This window comes from Schistocerca nitens, chromosome 2 (assembly GCF_023898315.1).
Source record: "Schistocerca nitens isolate TAMUIC-IGC-003100 chromosome 2, iqSchNite1.1, whole genome shotgun sequence".
NCBI classification, from domain to species: domain Eukaryota; kingdom Metazoa; phylum Arthropoda; class Insecta; order Orthoptera; family Acrididae; genus Schistocerca; species Schistocerca nitens.
The window spans coordinates 1,028,377,606-1,028,400,703 of NC_064615.1; the positions used below are offsets into that span (position 1 = coordinate 1,028,377,606).

General features: G+C 44.2%; 1 pseudogene; it reads left to right on the top strand.

Annotated features, from left to right (window-relative positions):
* The first annotated feature begins 13,020 nt into the window (after positions 1 to 13,020).
* Positions 13,021 to 13,138, top strand: LOC126237947 (5S ribosomal RNA; annotated as a pseudogene).
* Positions 13,139 to 23,098: the final 9,960 nt, after the last annotated feature.

The window sequence follows — 23,098 nt, forward strand, 5'->3', positions numbered from 1 at the left end:
CAGTGCGGCAAGTCCATTCAATATAAACACAGCCCATACCATTATGGCGGCACCACCATCTAGCACAGTGCCTTGTTCACAACTTGGGTCCACGGCTCCGGGGGGCCTGCGCCATGCTCGAACCCTATTATCAGCTCTTACCAACTGAAATTGGGACTCATCTGACCAGGCCATGGTTTTTCAGTCGTCTAGGGTCCAACTGATATGGTTACGAGCCCAGGAGAGGCGCTGCAGGCGATGCCGTGCTGTTGGAAAAGGCACCCGCGTCGGTCGTCTGCTGCCATGGTCCATTAACGCCATATTTCTCCACATTGACCTAACGAATACGGTCGTCGTACGCCCCACATCGATTTCTGCATTATTTCATGCAGTACTGCTTGTCTGTTAGCATTGACAACTCTACACGAACACCGTTGCTCTCGGTCGTGAAGTGAAAGACGTCGGCCACTGTGTTGTCCGTGTTGAGAGTTATGCCTGAAATTTGATATTCTTGGCACATTCTTTACACTGTGGATTTTTTGTCATCTCGTTGTATTTCATAATGAATTCATTGACAGTTTGTAGCCACACAGCCGGCCGGAGTGGCCGTGCGGTTCTGGGCGCTACAGTCTGGAACCGAGCGACCGCTACGGTCGCAGGTTCGAATCCTGCCTCGGGCATGGATGTGTGTGATGTCCTTAGGTTAGTTAGGTTTAATTAGTCCTAAGTTCTAGGCGACTAATGACCTCAGAAGTTGAGTCGCATAGTGCTCAGAGCCATTTGAACCATTTTGTTGTAGCCACACATTCGGAATTATAAACGCCTCTTTTGCGGATCCATGTGTACTGAAACGTTTTAACTCTTACAATTGTATACGTTCATCTATATCGTATACTTCCACCTGTGTCCCTGTTGGAGGTCTGAATCTAGCGTTCATGCTCGCTCGAATTGCTTGGTGCATGTAGTTCCGCGAATAGTTAAGCAGACGGCTACTTCAGTTACCCGACCGCCGCTCAGACGTTCGCTGTCAGGACCGTGGAGCGTCAACGTGATTGAAGGAGAGTGTGAAAGTGAAACTTGATTCGAAAGTGTATGTTTGACGATGGTCGCAGCTGTGTTTGTGAGAGACTTTTATTAATGACATAACGATGAAGATCATGTTAGTACATCCCCTGTGGCAGCAGTTCTACTCTCTTGACATACAGATCCACCACCTGACGACTAATGCCACATTTCTGAGCGTCGCGGAGTAGCCGCGTGGTTCTAGGCGCCATGTCACGGATTGCACGGCCCCTCCCGCCGGAGGTTCGAGTCCTCCCTCGAGCAAGGGTGTGTGTGTTGTTCTTAGTATTAGTTAAAGTTAGTTTAAGTAGTGTGTAAGTCTAGGGACCGATGACCTGAGCAGTTTGGTCCCTCAGGAATTCACACACATAAACACACGTTTATGCAGAACATGACAAAGTGTAATTTATGAAGCATTATCATTTGTAGTGAACGTTACGGTAACTAAAAAGAGTGTAAAAATGTGTCCCATATATCTTCCTCCATTTACATTCATATCGGATAGAGAATTTCGCGCTTAATGTCAGGAACATGTAGGCGTCAGAATTGGGACATGTGGACATTTGTTACATTTTGCCTCATCCTATGATAGTAGCATGAAGCACTGAAAGGCAATCCGGTGAAATACTGGTTAGTATGATGTCCAGCACTGTGTGAATATAAGCCTACGTACAGCTGATATGTAGACATGCACACATCAGAAAATGTGTTACCTTTCTGTACTACTGCGCACTCGGTTTTACAAGACTATTCACTGTGTCATATGGTGTTGGCGATAACACTCTTTTCTCAGAAGAAAAAATTCTGGGGGAATTCTTAAGAACTACAACGAGGAAACATCATTTATCATGAAGTCCCCAGCAACTTAATAACATTTCAGACCTTTCAGTTTTATGCTTGTATTACTAATGTTTCGAACACAGACTTGAAACATATTTTCTGTGCCGATTATCTGAAGAATGAAGTTGCGGTGCTTTACTGAAAGACCTATGCTGTCAAAGATGCCGTCCGTTTCCAACAGAAAACTGGTGACGTGCATTCTGTACAGGTAAGTTTGAAGCAAGAAACAGACTAGGTGGAACAGCTTGTTTACAATAGTGCAGTTTGTAGTTAGGCATGTAAGGTTTTCGTATGTTTTCTGCCACCATAAGGAATTCAGCTTTACTGCACTGGGATACCGATGCATGAGCACACTGCTCGAATAGTGAACACAGTCTAACATATAACAATCGCTAAAATCATTGCTGTGAAAAGTATTACCATCTGACAGTTGGTGCGACACTAGCGCCCCAAGTGGCGGGAAAGCAGCCGAAAAACTAAAGTTTGTTTTTAATCATTTTTCTAGTTAATTAGCGAAATAGTTATTATATTTTTGCGGTCCAAGCATTATTAAATTGTCAAGACATGAATGATTATGAAACACTTGTAAAAACAGCCGAATTTGCTTGATTCAGTGAGATAAGCTACAATTTAACGATGAAGAAATACTTACTTCACTGAAAACGAAAGAATATAAACACATATTTCATGCACGAGAAGAATATATTTCTTTCGTTGCCTGTTGTTATTATGACAGGTACTTTGCTCGCCACGTAACAACTTTTTCGGGAGACTAGTGTTTCGCACAGTCTTACACTTCACTAGACTTTCTAATACATAAATATTTTTGTAAATGTTATTACTTCTGTTTCAAACGCGTATGTGTTCAAGATTCTTGCTGTTTTTCGCGCAGGTGTAGCAATAATGGTGGAATTGGTTTATTCTGTGTTGGGAAACAGCTTATTGCTTTTGTTCTTTTATATTATGACGTGTGTGTGGCTTTTTCTGCAGCTACAGTTGTGGTATACGGTTTTGAAAACTATCCTAGCATATATTCCTGACATATTATGGTGCTTATGATGTTCTGTAATAATTTTTTGGCTTTGCTGAGCATGAGATACAAGAGCATTGTCTTGATGAAGTCTATATTTTTCTTCTTTTGTAACTAATTGCACATCTTTTTATCTTCAGGCCAGATTATGACAGATATAATGTTATTAAAACAAATTTGGCTACTATGGATATATTCCAGGCTTATGAGACATGTTTGCACATAGGTTGTATTGTTGAATGAAAAGCTTTTTACTGGTTTATGATAATACTAGGCGGAGATGAAAAACATCAATGAGAAGGCTATTGATACACAAGAGTTTCCCTAAAGATGGAACATACGAATATTTAAACTACATTTTTGACCATATTTGTTTTATTTTTCAGCTTTGAGTATTGAAATACAGATGTACTTTTGTGGTAAAATTAATAATTTAACCCTTTCAGACCTGAATTTTTTCTAGACGAAGGAAAATTTTCCTTTTTTATGATAATGCTCTTAGGTGATTTTTTAATGACTTTGGATGCCAGATTTATACAAAAACATGTATCCATCTTCAAAACATAATTTGTATACTTGGCTTCATTTTATGGACTAAAATATTGTCTATTGTAACAAATAGTAAAATAATCATTCAATAATTACCACGCAAAATGTTGTTGTTGTTGTTGTGGTCTTCAGTCCTGAGACTGGTTTGATGCACCTCTCCATGCTACTCTATCCTGTGCAAGCCTCTTCATCTTCCAGTACCTACCATGTTTCACTTCCATACATGGCTACACTCCATACAAATACTTTCAGAAAAGACTTCCTGACCCTTCAATCAATACCACGCAAAATAACAATAACAATATCAAATTATACAGTGGAATATGGCGAACCAACCACATCCGTCTTTTCTGGCGGTCACGAGCTGCTGCACACTGTTACACTGTATAGCTGATACTTTCATAGTGATGCGCAACAGCTGGCAGCACTTGTGCGTGGTGAAGAGGTTGAACATTCACAAATTTGTACCTCAGATTTCCACTGGTAAAAATACTTTCGTTGCTGCTAAGACACAGTAAAATTTAATATATACAGTTGTAGCCAGAAGGTCTAAAAGGGTTCATGAATAGTATGCTACCATTCCATAATTGCAGGAACAGTTAATGCTGTTTGTGCGTGATGCTGTAGTTGTCCAATAATGTCCCAAATGGGCTCGATTGCAGACAGATCTGGTGATCGAGCAGGCCAAGGCAACATATCGACACTATGTAGAGCATGTGGGGCTACAACAGCGGTATGCGGGCGATCGTTACCCTGTTGGAAAACATCCCATGGAATCAGAATGAGATTTTCACTCTGCAGCGGAGTGTGCGCTGATATGAAACTTCCTGGCAGATTAAAACTGTGTGCGCGACCGAGACTCGAACTCGGGACCTTTGCCTTTCGCGGGCAAGTGCTCTACCAACTTTTTTTTTTTTTATGTCTTATAGTACAAGCACTGCAACGCACAAGGGAACATTTTTTTTTTTTTTTTTTTTTTTTTTTTTTTTTTTTTTTTTTTTTGCTCGCCAATTTCTGCCTTCTCGGCCTGGCTTCTATGCCATTAAAAGAACGTTGAACACAAAGGACGCTTCTTCTGCATCAAGAAAGGAAAACGTGTTGTCACTGCAGCGGAAAGTTCAAGGTGCGTTGCTTCTGTAGCAAAGGAAACGTTTCATTCCTTGTTGATGACTCTTTGCTGCAAAACTTTTATTTTCATCGTGTTTTGTTGGTTTTTTGTTTTTTTATCTTTTTTAACTTTTTAATATGCAACAAGTTTTTTTTGTAATTGTTTGTTTCCACTATTCTTTGCGTGAGACATCTCGGCTCGTTGACGGCACTCATGACGGCACTCAACGCTCGTCTTCTCGAGGGTTGCCTATTATGGTATACCCCAAGCATATAGCTTGGTCTCATTTCTTTCTCCCCGTTTGTATGTGATCTCCTATGTCGGCAGTTGTCTTCTCTTAGCACTGAGTGCCCAATGGCCGGGCGCCACACACAGGTTGGAAAAAAAAAAAAAAAATAACCACTGCCATCAACGTTATTAACAGTCGGATGCAGTGCATTCATCTTACATCTACTTCGTTGTTCCTTGTTCGTTTTTGTTCATCGTCGTTGTCGTTCATAGTGTCGTTATTCTCAATGCTGGTATATAGTTCGCGAACTTTTGTCTGTATTTGTCATCCTTCATCAGCAGTTGCGCTTGTGTGGCTAGATATACTCTGTAGCCCTGGTAAGATGGCGCATCTTCGGCTTGAATTAGGTAATGCAGAGTATGTCCTGTCAGCCATGTCCATATATTTTTCTTCGTGATGGGGTAGTAAGTGCCATCAGGTTGCAACACCGATGTGATGGCGATTGTCTGTCTAGCTGTCCTGCAGATAGAGGCAAGGTTCATTCTGCACCATTCCCAGACCAATTTATTTTCTCCGTAGACACATCTGTGTAGCAAATTGTCTATGAGGGCACACTCTCCACATCTGTCAGTTGCCGACAATCGTATTCTGTGTAATTTTTCTTTCTTAGGTATGGTCTCATTAACTACTTTATACCACGTTGATCTGATATTTGTTCCGAGCACTTTGTTGTGGATGTTCTTCCAGATTTGAGCCCAATCCCGTAGGGGATATTTCGTTTCCATGCGGTTTACTCTTCCACCAGTATTCATTATCCGGTATAGTTGGGCGGTTGTAAGGTCCTGTATTGGTGCGCTCAGTTTCGCTCGGAGGTAACTAACTTCGAGCAGAAACATCCTGATGTGGTTGGCTTTGTAGTGGGTTTCCCCCAGGTTTATCGGTATTGCCATATTAGTAGGTGTATACATCCGTAGGGCCATATGGAGCGCGCTGTCTGGGTAGTCTTGAAACAGCTGAATAGTTCTCCGTATAAGAAGAGCCTTGCATTTAAGTTCAACATCTATTAGCCCTAGGCCCCCTTTCTCTAGTGGGAGAGTAATAACATTTATTCCCACTTTGAATATTTCACCCCTCCAAATATACCAGCCAATTGCCGTCATTATTTGCTTGGAAATGCTGTTGACCACAGGGATTGTCTGCCCTACATACCAGATTTTCGAAAGTATCATTTTATTGATAAACTGCACTCTTTATATGAGGTCCTGTTCTCTGCCTTTATTTTGCTGGAGACAACCTCTCGTCATAGCCAGAAGCTCTTGCCAATTGTCCGTAGTAGTTTTCAGAGGGCAGCGGCTCATTCGTATTCCCAACAGCTTGATACTCTCGTGTACTATATATGGGCAGTTATCATCGATTCGAAACCCACTACCGATCGGCATTAGTTTAGTCTTGCGATAGTTGAGCTTGGAGCACGAGGCTCTTTCATACTCCCGTACACTATTAGTGACTTCTTGTAGGTCTCGCTCCGAACGTACGATGACATTTATGTCATCCGCGTATGCCACACATTTTACAGTCGTCGAATACAGGGTTAAGCCCTCAAGCGTACGGTTCAGCAAACGAACAAGTGGCTCAATGGCAATGACAAAAAGAGGCATTGACATGGGGCAGCCTTGTCGTACAGATCGCTCAATAGTTATTTGCCGGGAGAGTTGGCCATTGATGACGATCCTAGAGCAAGCGGAGGTGTACATATTTTTGACCATCGTAATAAAACCGTCACCAAAACCTAAATGGTTCATAATTTGAAAAAGGTAGCTGTGCGAGATCCTGTCAAAGGCTTTGCATTGATCTAGAGCTAAAATTGCAGCCTCCGGTTGGGTAATAGCACTAAAGGAGATGATCTCCCTATAATCTGCCAGACTTCTGAAGATCGTTCGACCAGGGACGGCTGCTGTCTGGCTATCATGTATGATTTTATGTAAAACATGTTTAATTCTCGCTGCTAGAACGCGGGCCACAATTTTGTAATCGGAGTTGAGGAGGGAAATAGGACGAAATTTATTGACATCATCTGGTGGGTATTCTTTGGGGACGAGTACAATTAGACTATCACTGAATCCTGCTGGTAGTGGCCGACCTGCTTTAATTTCATTACATATGTTCAGAAAGCAATGTTCGAGTAGATACCAGAATTGCTTGTAGAATTCAATGGGTAGGCCATCGGCCCCGGGCGATTTATTACCCTGAGCCTTCCTCAAAGCCTCCCGAAGTTCTTCCTCAGTGACATCACTCAGTAATAGTTGTCTGTCCGTCTCGTCGAGGGTCGCTGTAAGGTAGTTTTTCATGGTCGTAATTGCCTCGTCATTCGTGGGCTCTGACATGTACAGCCGTCGGTAATAGTCGGTTATATATTCCTTTATCTCATTCTGGGTTGTGGTGACACTGCCATCTTCTGTTTTTAATCTGTGAATCAATTTCTGTCTAGCGCGGCGTTTCTCTTTCGCAAGATGGAAGGAGGATGGGCTTTCGTCATTAGCGCTGTTACCATCGCGAGAACGTATTTTAATTCCTTCCAGTTGTCTTCGTTTCAATAGTGTTAGCTTCGCCTTAATCCTTTTGATCTGTACAAAGTTCTCCTGTGTGACATGAGGAGCAGAATACAGCTCACGGAGACATCGAAAATAAAATTCGAAAAGCTCTTTCTGCTGCCGGCTCCTTTCACAGCTGTAACCTTTCAAGCAATTAATAAGCTTGGGCTTTGCGCAGCGGCACCACCACAGCGTAACCGACGGGAAAGTTTGTTGGCGGCGTGAGCAGAGATCCCACACTTCCTGCACCCGTTCTCTTAAACCTTGATCATTGAGTATTGAAACATTCAGCTTCCAACCTGCTCTGCCACGGTACGTTCCCTGCCGTACCATTCGGATTGTACAGTGATATGCCTCGTGGTCGGAGAAGTACAAAGGCCACGTCTCCGTTGCAGAGATCTTGTCCCGCAGGCGTTTTCCTACATAAATTCTGTCTAGTCGGCTGGCAGTTTGAGCGGTAAAATACGTAAAACACTGTCGGTCCCCGTTCAGGATTTCCCAGGTGTCTTCTAGGTCCATCAGTCGAACAGTTTCGGCAAGTGTCGCACAACCGTTAAAGTTCGGCCATTGGTCTTTAGGCTTTAAAACACAATTAAAATCCCCGCCGACGATCACGTCCTCCTCATTCCTCCGTAAAAGATACAATAAGTCAGTAGCGTAAAAATGTGCTCTGGCAGCTCTATTTTGATTCCCCGAGGGAGCATATATGTTTATCAATCGAACTCCATTAATAAGGCACGAGATTCCTCTGCCAGACTCTAGTCTTTCCACGTCCGAGACAATAATACCCTCTTTGAATAACAGAGCTGTGCCTGAGGAGCTATCTGGGATGGTATTTGTTAGTACGTCATACCCAGAAAAGTCAGGTAGGAAATGGTGAGCCACCTCTTGCAGCATCGCGATGTCTGCATCACAGCTATACAAATAATCGCGGAGACTGTGTATCTTCAGCTCTGAAGTTATTTTGTTTATGTTTACAGTGACTATCTTGTAGTCCTGAAAAGTAGGCATGAAGTTCTCTATGTTAAAAGTCGCTGACCAGTCAGCAAAAGCATGATGTCGGTGAGGAAATTAATACGTATCCGAATCATCATCTTTTCTCAGGTTCGTTGAGAGCTGTCGTGTCACAAGTAATTCTGCTCTCCCGGCTGGCATAGCCTCCTTTGGTGGTTCAGACGTAATCAGTCCTCGATCCACCGACATGTCCTCGATATCACCAGCCCAGCTGCCTGCATTTGACATGTCCATCTTCTGATCTGAGCCCTTTCCCGTTGGACAATGTTCTTTTCGCCCCTCTCTCAGGAGCTGCTGAGAGACCCGATCCTCGTCTGCTGCAGCTTGATTTCCAACCCCAGAGTTCGGCGTGGTCACTTTTATCGCCTGGTCGTGGCCACTCGATTGCTTCGCATCTGTCCTGCCAAGAGTTGCGTCCGTTAATTCTCGGGCAATTTGCGCACCTTTCTCGCGCAGCAGTGGAGCTGTTTTCTCAGCATCCTTGTGAGCGATCCGTCGCTTTTTGTGTTTTTTAGGAGAAATGTCAGCCCTTTCATTTGCCACAGTCACTGAGGAAGAGCTGCAGATTGGTAATCCGGTGTTGTCGTCGCTTCCCATTGAGTTAGAATCCGCTCCTTTGTCGGTGCGCGGATCATTCTCAACATCTTGGGTTTTCTCGCCAACCTGGGCGCTAACCAAACACGTAGCCTCCGGATCGGTCAGTTTCATCGTCACGTCGGGGGCGGTGTCAGCGTTGCCCTCTGGGGTGGCAGTCTCCATTGGTGTCTGGTCAGCTTCGGTGGTGTTGACAGTTGTGTCCATGTGAGTGACCTCCGTCGCTGCCATCGTCGAACGGACTGCCGCCACGTAAGTTAGAGGCATTGATGACATCTTGTTACTAGGAACACTTTCGCCTGGTGGCAACTGTGTCACTCGTCTCTGTACGCATTGTGCGCGAACATGATCAGTTGCACCACACCCGGAGCAAGTGCGAGGCTGTCCATCGTATATAACAATTGCCCTGTATCCACAGATCGTAATATATGATGGAATGTGTTTCTCCAGTTCTATTTTCACCTGTCGAACACCGTTCAAGACAGGAACTTTGAAGGACATCCACCTTTCCGCAATATTGCTGATAATCGTGCCATAATTTTTCAAAACTGCATTTATTTCGTCGGCAGGAACTTCAAAAGGTAGTTCGAAAATTCTAACTGTGCGGACACTAAATCCTGCACGAGATACATGAACTTCGCCAATATGACCATCGCTGTGAGTAAATTTAAGGCTATCACCGCATAACTGAACAATTTGATCGCATATTTCAGCAGATTTAAACTTTATGTGCGCAGTACTGCTAACGATCGAAAGATGTACACCAATTATTTCGTCAAAAGAGCGTTTCAAAACATTCTCAATCCATGCTTCGAGTTCGTAAGCTTTAGGTCGTGCATATTTCGGATCGAAACTTAATTTCAAAGTATCTTTTCGTGCTAGTTCATTCATAGTCAATTCGTGGCATTTTCCACACAATAACCCTTAACTGTGTACGCTACAATAGCGTCAACTCACCGTAAACAGCGCTCAGCCGGCAGCAGCAGACACGTAAACACCAGCGCGCGTCCGCTCGCCACGGCCGCCGAGGGCCGACTGAAACCAACTGAGCTACCGAAGCACGACTCACGCCCGGTACTCACAGCTTTACTTCTGCCAGTACCTCGTCTCCTACCTTCCAAACTTTACAGAAGCTCTCCTGCGAACCATGCAGAACTAGCACTCCTGAAAGAAAGGATATTGCGGAGACATGGCTTAGCCACAGCCTGGGGGATGTTTCCAGAATGAGATTTTCACTCTGCAGCGGAGTGTGCACTGATATGAAACTTCCTGGCAGATTAAAACTGTGTGCCCGACCGAGACTCGAACTCGGGACCTTTGCCTTTCGCGGGCAAGTGCTCTACCAACTGAGCTACCGAAGCACGACTCACGCCCGGTACTCACAGCTTTACTTCTGCCAGTACCTCGTCTCCTACCTTCCAAACTTTACAGAAGCTCTCCTGCGAACCATGCAGAACTAGCACTCCTGAAAGAAAGGATATTGCGGAGACATGGCTTAGCCACAGCCTGGGGGATGTTTCCAGAATGAGATTTTCACTCTGCAGCGGAGTGTGCACTGATATGAAACTTCCTGGCAGATTAAAACTGTGTGCCCGACCGAGACTCGAACTCGGGACCTTTGCCTTTCGCGGGCAAGTGCTCTACCAACTGAGCTACCGAAGCACGACTCACGCCCGGTACTCACAGCTTTCCTTCTGCCAGTACCTCGTCTCCTACCTTCCAAACTTTACAGAAGCTCTCCTGCGAACCATACAGAACTAGCACTCCTGAAAGAAAGGATATTGCGGAGACATGGCTTAGCCACAGCCTGGGGGATGTTTCCAGAATGAGATTTTCACTCTGCAGCGGAGTGTGCGCTGATATGAAACTTCCTGGCAGATTAAAACTGTGTGCCCGACCGAGACTCGAACTCGGGACCTTTGCCTTTCGCGGGCAAGTGCTCTACCAACTGAGCTACCGAAGCACGACTCACGCCCGGTTGGTTCGCAGGAGAGCTTCTGTAAAGTTTGGAAGGTAGGAGACGAGGTACTGGCAGAAGTAAAGCTGTGAGTACCGGGCGTGAGTCGTGCTTCGGTAGCTCAGTTGGTAGAGCACTTGCCCGCGAAAGGCAAAGGTCCCGAGTTCGAGTCTCGGTCGGGCACACAGTTTTAATCTGCCAGGAAGTTTCATATCAGCGCACACTCCGCTGCAGAGTGAAAATCTCATTCTGGAAACATCCCCCAGGCTGTGGCTAAGCCATGTCTCCGCAATATCCTTTCTTTCAGGAGTGCTAGTTCTGCATGGTACGCAGGAGAGCTTCTGTAAAGTTTGGAAGGTAGGAGACGAGGTACTGGCAGAAATAAAGCTGTGAGTACCGGGCGTGAGTCGTGCTTCGGTAGCTCAGTTGGTAGAGCACTTGCCCGCGAAAGGCAAAGGTCCCGAGTTCGAGTCTCGGTCGGGCACACAGTTTTAATCTGCCAGGAAGTTTCATCCCATGGAATGCTGTTCATGAATGGCAACACAACAGGTCGAATGGACAGACTGACGTACATATTTGCAGTCAGGGTGTGTGGAATAAGGCCCGTATTAAACTATCAAATTTCTTTGTCAAAGATTTGATCAAAGATATGATGAAATATTCATCAAATTTATTTGACAAAGATATTTGACGTGGCGCTAAAAAGGGGTATTACACTGTCATCATATTTTTCGTCAAAGTTCAAGATGGCTGACAACAACAACTTGTTATTAACCGCAGCAGTTGCATGTACCACAATTGCACCGTGTGCACATGTGGAAGAGAAGCGGGGGGAAAAAAGGAAACATACCTGGGTGAAGTCGTGGGTTTTACGACGAGACCATAAAAGCATTCAACAAAACTTATTATGTGAACTTGTAGTGGAGGACGTCAAGTCGTACATAAATTACTTAAGAATGGAAAGTATACATTTCAATATTTGCTCAGTGAAGTGTACCCTCATATCACAAAGCACAATACTCGCTTAAGAACTGCTATATCTGCAGAAGACGGGCTCACTGTAAAACTCCGATTCCTTGCTATAGGAGAGGGTTGGGTTCGGTTAGGTCTCCAATCTTCTTAACCTATTTTTGTATTCATGGTGCCTCACGTTGTAAAGCGCCTCATCAGCTGCACACATCTCTATTAATTTTGTAGTTGTCGGTACATACCAATTGTATTTACTAGACATGTTTATAAACACACTACAGATGACTGAACGCTGCAGCGATGCTAGCACTCCACGTGATAACATGTCACATTGCAGTGAACAGAAGACAAGCGACTTTTATGATCATATCTACAGCGAGGCCCTAGATTTGATCAAATTTATTTGACGACAGACAAGATTTGACAAAGTGCCCTATTACGCCATCAAAATTCTTTGACAAAAATATTTGACATATCAACTTTGACAAAGAAATTTGATAGTGTAATACCGGGCTAACCACGAGAGTGGTCCTGCTGTCATACAAAGTCGCACCCCGGAGCGTAACTCCAAATGTACGTCCAGGGTGCCTAGCATGCATACAGGCTGGGTGCAGTCCCTCAACTGGGCTCCTGCTAACCAACGCACAGCCATCAGTGGCGCCGAGGCGGAACCACCTTGCATCACAGAACACAACAGACCTCCAACCTGCTTTCCAGTGGGCTCTCGCTTGACACCACTGAATTCGCAACTGGCAGTGATTTGGGGTCAGTGGGAAGCACGCTACAGGGCGTCTGACTCGGAGATGTACTTGAAGTAAGCGATTTGCAACAGTTAGTTCTGTCACTGTGGTGCCACCTGCTGGCTGCTTAAATTGCTGCTGCAGGTAAAGTGCGATGCGCCAAAGCCGCAGGCCGAACATGATGGTCTTCCTTCCCGGTAGTGCCATGTGGCCGTCTTCTTGCGACTGTAAAGTCTCGTGGCCACCACTTCTGGCAATCATGTACAGTGGATACTTTCCTGCCAATCATTCTGCAGTATCGCAGAAGGAGCATTCAGCTTCTCGTAGCGGCATTACACGACCTCATTCAAACTCACTGACCAACGGTCTTGCCGCAGTGGTAACACCGGTTCCCGTCAGATCACCGATGTTAAGCGCTGTCGGGCTGGGCTAGCACTTGGGTGGGTGGCCATCCAGTCTACCGAGCGCTGTTGGCAAGCGGGGTGCACTCAGCCCTTGTGAGGCAAACTGAGGAGCTACTTGATTGAGAAGTAGCGGCTCCGGCCTCGGAAACTGACATACGGCAGGGAGAGCGGTGTGCTGGCCACATGCCCCTCCATATCCGCATCCAGTGACGCTTGTGGGCAGAGGATGACACGGCGGCCGGTCGGTAACCTTTGGGCCTTCATAGCCTGTGCGGGAGGAGTTTTTTTTTATTCATTTAAACTCACTGAGGTCTTGATAATGTCTTCTTTGTCGCCTTACAGGCATTCTTGACTAACATCAACTCATCATGCCCAGTCTCAAAGGTAGCTGACACACGACCATTACAGCGTGTATTTAAAGCACAGCTGATTCGCATTGTAATGTCTTTGCAGCGGTCTCTCCGCGATATTTTCAGAAATTTTATAAATTATATGACTCAGTACATATCCCGAAATATCTCTTCTTATCTTACCGATTCCTAAACTTTAATATACGATGATTATGAATGCAAAGTAGTTTCAAGCCCTATTACTCCTTGGAGCGTCCATTTACTCCATGGAATAGCTTCTCTGCTATCTATGTTTTCTCGTATGAAAAGAATGAAGGAGATCTTGCCTATTAGCCGTGAAAGAAGGAGGATGTATATGTATGTATTGTTGAGCTAGTCGCCATCTTGATGAGATTCTGTATGAGAAGGAATTTAATACATGAACTAAACTAAAGTAAGTGTGTTCGCGCATTATTTAACTGATTATTATTGACAGTGTCTGCTTACTAAGCTGTGTTGCACGGGATCAGTGGGGAACGTCTGATTTACACTGGACGAACCTGCCGTTTTGTATGCTCAAGATATCCAGTTACTTCAAATAAATAGGCTAACACGGTCTTACCAGCAGGTCTCCGGTCTTCCCATGTGATCACCGAAAGTTAATAATTATTACAAATGTTTTCAGGAGATCGACTGACAATTTTCGTCGCACCGAGACTTCGAAATTGCTTCACTGCCTTATGGAATTTAAGTTAAGCTCAATTTAATCACGGTAGAACAGTATTGAACTGTGTGAATGTGATAAGCCTGCTTTGTGAATGAAAATTCCCTTAATATACGCATGTTTTTACTATCCTGATCAGTAAAGCTAAATCAGGCCGGTGTGAGAGAGGTTTTTTAAATTTTAGATCCCACAAAAAAATATTAAAGCATTTTCATAGTGGCGTTACCCTTATGAGACTGGCACGAAATTTGAATAGACATCATCTGTCAGATGTAGAAACATGCCCACTAACTTTTATTTATGTCGTACAACTCGTTTTTGGTTTTGCAAATTTTTCCATTAGTGTATAATAATAATAATGCTGTTCTGTTCTACATGTTAGTGGCGGCTGATTTGTGTTTCAAGGCTCCACAACCTTGATCCTACCAACTGGCACATGTCAGACCAAAATACAATTACAAGTAAAATCATGGTTCGTGTATGTAATAACAAAAGTACCCCAGGTGGTGAAATCCACCCACCTAGCAGAAAGGTGGCAACCGGTCTATCGGATTCTGGGGAGACCGGACCTACACGACTTGTGAGTGGATCGGAGCATTCTGGAAAACTTCCCAAAAATGAAGATTACATTGGAACAGTAAACATACGGACACTAATACAAACCGGAAAATTATACACATTAACAGAAGAATTAAAGAAGCTGAAAATCCAAATCCTAGCAGTACAAGAGACCAGATTTCCTGATAATCAAATCACTGACTACAATGGCTTCAGAATTTTCAAAAGTGGAACGGACAGAAAAATTGGTAAAGGGGCAAACATGCTTGGTATGGCCTTTATGGTCGAAAAATCCTCAGTTAAATTTGTAAAATCTGTAAAAACTATTAGCAATAGACTAATATTTCTTAGGATGAAACACAAGAATAAATATTACACCCTAATTAATGTTCACGCACCCTGCAACGTTGACAATAGAAAGGACCTAGACAATGTGGATAAATTTTGGGAACGATTAGAACTTGAAATGTCAAAGATACCGAGGAATGATGTCAAAATACTTCTTGGAGATTTCAATGCACAGATTGGCAGAGAAAAGAAATACAGGAAGACGGTTGGGCTATACCCAGCACACAAATTGACCAACAAAAATGGCATGCGACTAATCCAACTTTGTCAACAATTCAACATGAAAATCAGCTCAACGTCGTTCAATAAGAAACCAAGAAAACAGAAGACCTGGAGATCCCCTATAAGCCAATTGGGAGAATTTCAAATTGACCATGTGGCCATCTCATATAACTTCCAAAAAGAGATCAGAGATATCCAGGTTAGGAGAGGTGCAAATATTGACTCAGATCATTATCTCACAAGAGTTCGGGTCCAATTCACCCCAAGAAGGAAAACACCAAGAATTCCACCAGCAATCCCAAAATTTGACCTACAAAAACTAACAGAATCAGAAACAATTGGCCGGCCGCGGTGGTCTAGCGGTTCTGGCGCTGCAGTCCGGAACTGCGGGACTGCTACGGTCGCAGGTTCGAATCCTGCCTCGGGCATGGGTGTGTGTGATGTCCTTAGGTTAGTTAGGTTTAAGTAGTTCTAAGTTCTAGGGGACTTATGACCTAAGATGTTGAGTCCCATAGTGCTCAGAGCCATTTTTTTCAGAAACAATTAAAAAATGGGAAAATTCTCCCGCAAACAACTGGGAAACATTCAAGGAAAAAATCACAAAAATAGCGAAGGAGCAAATACCACTGAAGAAGAAGCACAAACATCCATGGTGGAATATGGAATGCGAAAAGGCAATTCAAGTTCGTACAGAAGCCTTTGCGAAGTACAGTTCAAATAAAAATGAGAAAACTCTTCAAAACTTTTTAGAAACACGGAAACTTTCAAATAAACTTATTAGACAAGAGAAGAGAAAGTATGTAACTCAGCAACTGGAATCAGTAGAAGCAGATTTTAAAAATTATAATACGCATGGATTCTACAAAACTTTTGCAAACCAAATTAAAGGGTATATCCCTCAAAATGTCTGTTTTCGGAAATCAGATGGGAATCTGGCACTAAGCGACGAAGAAAACTGTGAAGAATTAGCCAAATATTTTGAAACGCTACTAAACTGTCCAGAACCAACAGAAGCTCTTCCAATATCCAGCACTAAAGCCCCGCAACAGCAAGACTCTGTACCGCCAACTGAAGAAGAAATTATCAAACACATAAACAAACTGAAAAATAACAAAGCATCAGGAGAAGATGGAATTGTAGCCGAATTTCTCAAAAGTCTAGGGTCTAACTCAAGAAATGAGCTAGTTAAAATTATTCAAAACATATGGGTTACTGAAGAAATACCAGAAGATTGGAAATGTGCCCTAATACATCCGTTACATAAAAAAGGGGATAAATCGGATGTGAACAACTATAGAGGAATCTCCTTACTTGCCGTCACATACAAGATATTATCAGCTTGTCTTCTTGAAAGAACACAAAAACTGCTAGAACCCAAAATCTCAGATTTCCAAGCTGGTTTCAGACCAAACAGATCATGTCCAGAACAAATTTTAAACTTGAAATTGATTACAAGGATCAGACAAATGCGAAGGAAGTCTACAGTATATGTCTTTGTCGACTTTAAAAAGGCATATGATTCAATTCACAGACCCACACTATTTAAAATTCTTGAAGAACAAGGACTGGATAAGAAGACACGGAACATCATAGAGCAGACATTAACAAATACAAAATGCAAAGTGAAATTCATGGGAAAACTTTCAAAATCATTTGAGATAAAAACTGGGGTTAGACAAGGTGATGGATTATCACCTCTGTTATTTAACTTAGTTCTGGATAGAGTCATGGCAGAATGGGAAAAAGAACTCAAAAAAGAAAAGTACTGGAAACCAATATCACTGGGAACCAAAAAAGATGACCTACAAATCCCCTACTTAGCCTACGCAGACGATCTTGCAATAATGGCACATTCTAGTGAAATGGCAGTCAAACAGATAGAAACCTTAAAAGAGTGTGCAGGAAAAGTTGGCCTACAAATATCTTTTGAGAAAACGGTGTTTACAACAACAAATCTAGAAATTTCTAAGTTACAAACCAAATATGGAGAAATTAAGAGGGTACCATACTTTAAATATTTAGGAGAGATAATTTCTGAAAAATACTCACAACAAGAAAGAATATTAAAAGCTCGTAGGGGTCTAGGGCTGGTCCAAAACATTTACAATAAAAAATGTCTATAAATACAAAAATTAAACATTATAAGTCGGTAATTAAACCAATAATGCTATATGCCAGCGAAACCTTGACACTTAAAAGGAAAACAGATATGGAAAACCTGAAGAAAGAGGAAAGGAAAATCATTAGGAAAATTCTGGGACCAAGATGGACCAAAGAGGGGTATAGATTACAGAAAAATTCTAAAATTGAAGAATATTCTAACATAGAGATAGACATGAGGAAGAGGCGTCTAAAATTCTATGGCCACATAATGAGACTTCCCGATCACAGACTTACAAAAAAAATAGTAAGATACGTAGCATCCCTTGTTAGTGGAGGAGAATGGATCAAAAATGTAAAGAAAGATCTGGAATTAGCCAACATTACTACTGAAGACATGAACAAAAGAAACAATTTCAAACTTAAAGTTGACAAATGGGAGGTCAAACCAGAGACAAAAGCGCCGAGAACTGGAACAAAATGGAGCGAAGAAAGAAAAGCTGAATTCTCGCAAAGAATGAAGACCTGGTGGGCAAACAAGAAGAATAAGAAGCCCCAGAAGTGAACCATCTTTACTTAGCGTCTTCCATGTTGGGAGCTTTACGACTAATAATAATAATAATAATGCTGTAAAACGAGGCATGTATTAACTTTATGGTACATATTAAAAAATCGTAGCTAAATTTGGCGTTAGCTGTGATTGTGCCAACAGTACATACATGAACGTTAGGGTCAAATATTCTGTGAGGCTGCACGACGTATGTGTATATACCGTCAATTCAGAATCGTTTGCTGTTAGGTTGTATTAGCTTTTCCTTCTACAAAGTAACTATACGTTAGGAGGTACAGCGAAACAGCGCAGGTGAACGATTGAGGTAAGCCTACGTCACGCACAACGAGCGCACGGGCAGGCGATGAGTCACCCCTGTGCTTGTGGGATTCGTGCCAGCGGCGTGCATCGGGCGCCTGCAGCAGTTATTAATAGCTGCGCAGGCAACAGAGTTTATTTTCAATTACAGAGTGTTTCGTTGTATCTGCAGGGCACGGCGCGGCGTGACGCAGCTCGGTGCAGCCGACATTTCCCCAGGGAAACCATTTGGCGGGGCGGCTGTGCCCCCGTATTGGCCGTAATCCGCCGCAGCTTCCGCCCGAGTGCCGCGGGCGCTGACCTGCCCCAATACCGCAGCCCTGGTGTCAGGTTACTGTGCGGGACACGCGCGTCGACAAGAGCAAGCCGTGGGCAGTAAGGGCACACCGAAATGTGATGTACACGGCGTGTTATCGGTGCCGAGGTTCGCCAACGACGTAGCCGTAAGGCAGTGTGTAAGTGGGACTTGGGAGACCTACTGAAAAGAATGAGCAGCATTCTGAGCGGGGAATATGGGTTACACATAAAAGGTGCATAGATGAAGGTGACGAAGAGTATCGGGGAAAGAAATGCCTTACATGGCACAAAACCTGGAAACGACATAGTAATCGAAGGAACCAAAGAATACTACTGACTGCAAATCGAGAGTAAGTTAGGTGGCCAAAGCATGGAATATAGGGCGTATCAGAGACATGAACGCATGTAGCTAAAAGTTACACGATTCGAGAAGCAACAATGTTGCAGTAAACATAGGCCCACAAACGAACCGTTTGCCAGATAACTGCGACATTGTGGTTACCAGCTGCTGCTGACGTGGTTCTGGGTTAACACCGCATGCTGGTATGTCGGTGATCCTTGTTTACATTTTCGAGACGTTGAATTGTAAACAGAATGGATACGATAGTACAGGAAACAATCAGAGTGTCACTCACGTCAGTTGTTTGTGGAGTGTTAGTTGCGTTGTACGAGTGCTGGTGGTAACATGGAAAACTACCCTAGCGACTCCATGAACATGCGTTTCATGTGTAGTAAGGCCAAGTCCGATTGGGAAGGAGCGCCTGGTCCCCGGCACGAGTCCGCCCGGTGGACTTGTGTCGAGGTCAGGTGAGCAGGCCAGTCTGTAGATGGCTTTTAGGCGGTTTTCCATCTGCCTCGGCGAATGCGGGCTGGTTCCCCTTATTCCGCCTCAGCGATTGCTGCGCAAACAAGTTCTCCACGTACGCGTACACCACCATTACTCTACCACGCAAACATAGGGGTTACACTCGTCTGGTGTGAGACGTTCCCTGGGATTGTCCACCGGGGGCCGAACCGCACAATAACCCTGGAACAGTGGATCGGTGTGGGGCGAAGGAGGGGTGAAGTGGACTGCGGTAGTCGTCGTGGGGTTGTGGACCACTGCGGCTGTGGCGGGGACGGAGCCTCTCCGTCGTTTCTAGGCCCCCCGTTAACATGCAATACAATACAATGCAATACAAGGCCAAGTCCAATGCACGGGAAGCTGCACGCTTGCACCAAGAAGCATACTCTGCTTGAAGGCACCCCCAGCGTCGAACGTTTACAGGAGTGCATCAACGCGTTCGGGGAACTGGGAACTTTACACATACTGTGGAAGCGGGTAGGCCTGCACGAATTACACACGTGCTTGAAAATTTGATGTTGGAAGCAGTCACTCATTCTCCAGGAATCTCGACAGGGAGACTTGACACACAAGTTCCTGGAATGAGCCACAGTAGTGCTTGGAGAATTATGCATCGCATTGCAAATGCACCCGTATCATCTCCATCAAGTTGTGTCTTAGTAGGGCGGAGTTCGGTCCTAGGCTAACTTTCTGTCAGCAGATGCAATAAGAAATTGCAGGCAACCCTAGCAGGGTTCACTCGTGATGGTGTGTCACTTTTCCTACGTTTGGAGTCACCTAGGCTCCAACCTGCATGCTGTGCATGGGTCTCTAAATCAGCGACGTTTCAGACTGAAATGTGGTCAGAGGTACTAGATAAACGTCTTATTTGGCCTTCGGTTTCTGGTATATCATCTTGCAGGATTGCTTGAGGAGATTTTCTTAGAGCAACGTCAGAGGATGTGGTACAAGCGCCGGCCGTGGTGGCCAAGCGGTTAAAGGCGCTACAGTCTGGAACCGCGCGGCCGCTACGGTCGCAGGTTCGAATCCTGCCTCGGGCATGGATGTGTGTGATATCCTTAGGTTAGTTAGGTTTAAGTAGTTCTAAGTTCTAGGGGACTGATGACCTTAGAAGTTAAGTCCCATAGTGCTCAGAGCCATTTGAAACATTTATTTGGTACAAGCGTGATGGATCACTGGCACGCTTCGCTGCTATGATGGAAAAAACATCTAACGCGCCGATATGACCAGAGACGAACTGGACAAGGAGAACATGCACCGTGGCCTCCAAGATCACCTGATCTGAACACCAAGGACTTCTGTGTTTTGGGCTACCTCAGAGGTGTAGTGTATGCCACTTCGGTTAACATGCTTGAAGAGCTGGAGCAGTGATTTCTTAATGTTTGTCACTTATTTCGAAATGATTGGAAAGGATTCGAAGCTTATTGCTGCGACAGCTACAGGCCTGCGTCCAGGTACGAGAACAACACTTCGAACTCCTCCTTCAGGTACGAGTACAGTCATGTACAGGGCGTTTCAAAAATGACCGGTATATTTGAAACGGCAATAAAAACTAAACGAGCAGCGATAGAAATACACCGTTTGTTGCAATATGCTTGGGACAACAGTACATTTTCAGGCGGACAAACTTTCGAAATTACAGTAGTTACAATTTTCAACAACAGATGGCGCTGCAAGTGATGTGAAAGATATAGAAGACAACGCAGTCTGTGGGTGCGCCATTCTGTACGTCGTCTTTCTGCTGTAAGCGTGTGCTGTTCACAACGTGCAAGTGTGCTGTAGACAACATGGTTTATTCCTTAGAACAGAGGATTTTTCTGGTGTTGGAATTCCACCGCCTAGAACACAGTGTTGTTGCAACAAGACGAAGTTTTCAACGGAGGTTTAATGTAACCAAAGGACCGAAAAGCGATACAATAAAGGATCTGTTTGAAAAATGTCAACGGACTGGGAACGTGACGGAGGAACGTGCTGGAAAGGTAGGGCGACCGCGTACGGCAACCACAGAGGGCAACGCGCAGCTAGTGCAGCAGGTGATCCAAGAGCGGCCTCGGGTTTCCGTTCGCCGTGTTGCAGCTGCGGTCCAAATGACGCCAACGTCCACGTATCGTCTCATGCGCCAGAGTTTACACCTCTATCCATACAAAATTCAAACGCGGCAACCCCTCAGCGCCGCTACCATTGCTGCACGAGAGACATTCGCTAACGATATAGTGCACAGGATTGATGACGGCGATATGCATGTGGGCAGCATTTGGTTTACTGACGAAGCTTATTTTTACCTGGACGGCTTCGTCAATAAACAGAACTGGCGCATATGGGGAACCGAAAAGCCCCATGTTGCAGTCCCATCGTCCCTGCATCCTCAAAAAGTACTGGTCTGGGCCGCCATTTCTTCCAAAGGAATCATTGGCCCATTTTTCAGATCCGAAACGATTACTGCATCACGCTATCTGGACATTCTTCGTGAATTTGTGGCGGTACAAACTGCCTTAGACGACACTGCGAACACCTCGTGGTTTATGCAAGATGGTGCCCGGCCACATCGCACAGCCGACGTCTTTAATTTCCTGAATGAATATTTCGATGATCGTGTGATTGCTTTGGGCTATCCGAAACATACAGGAGGCGGCGTGGATTGGCCTCCATATTCGCCAGACATGAACCCCTGTGACTTCTTTCTGTGGGGACACTTGAAAGACCAGGTGTACCGCCAGATTCCAGAAACAATTGAACAGCTGAAGCAGTACATCTCATCTGCATGTGAAGCCATTCCGCCAGACACGTTGTCAAAGGTTTCGGGTAATTTCATTCAGAGACTACGCCATATTATTGCTACGCATGGTGGATATGTGGAAAATATCGTACTATAGAGTTTCCCAGGCAGCAGCGCCATCTGTTGTTGAAAATTGTAACTACTGTAATTTCGAAAGTTTGTCTGCCTGAAAATGTACTGTTGTCCCAAGCATATTGCAACAAACGGTGTATTTCTATCGCTGCTCGTTTAGTTTTTATTGCCGTTTCAAATATACCGGTCATTTTTGAAACACCCTGTATCTGTTGCCGTGTTTATTCAGAACACTTGCAATTCTACCAAAGTCTCTTCAATAACTTATCATATTTTTGTACATCTACATCTACATACATACTCCGCAATCCACCATACGGTGCGTGGCGGAGGGTACCTCGTACCACAACTAGCATCTTCTCTCCCTGTTCCACTCCCAAACAGAACGAGGGTAAAATGACTGCCTATATGCCTCTGTACGAGCCCTAATCTCTCTTATCTTATCTTTGTGGTCTTTCCACGAAATGTAAGTATCGTTACTTTCTCCTAACTGGGACGACTTTTACTTAGAATCAAATCAGTGGTGGCTGGTAACCACAAAGTCACAATCGGTTGCAGATGTATCTTTAATGAGACTTTTTTGCTTATGGTATCGCTTATTTTCAACTGTATGCGTTTACATCATTACTTGTGATACACCCTGTATATCGGAAGTACACTGACAAAGGCAGCGAAAGCTTTGCTCAATTTAAAACCTCTGCTTTGGTCACATATTTATTTGGAAACGAGGAAAACGTCGGTGAGTCGAGGAATATTTGACTAACAGAACCCATTACACTGTACAGGTCTCCCAATGTTGTACAGAAACGATGGTAACATCGGTCTTGCCCCAAGAAAGCTTAATATGACCCCTAATGTTTTCAGTGTGGATAAAAATTTATCAGAGAGGATCAA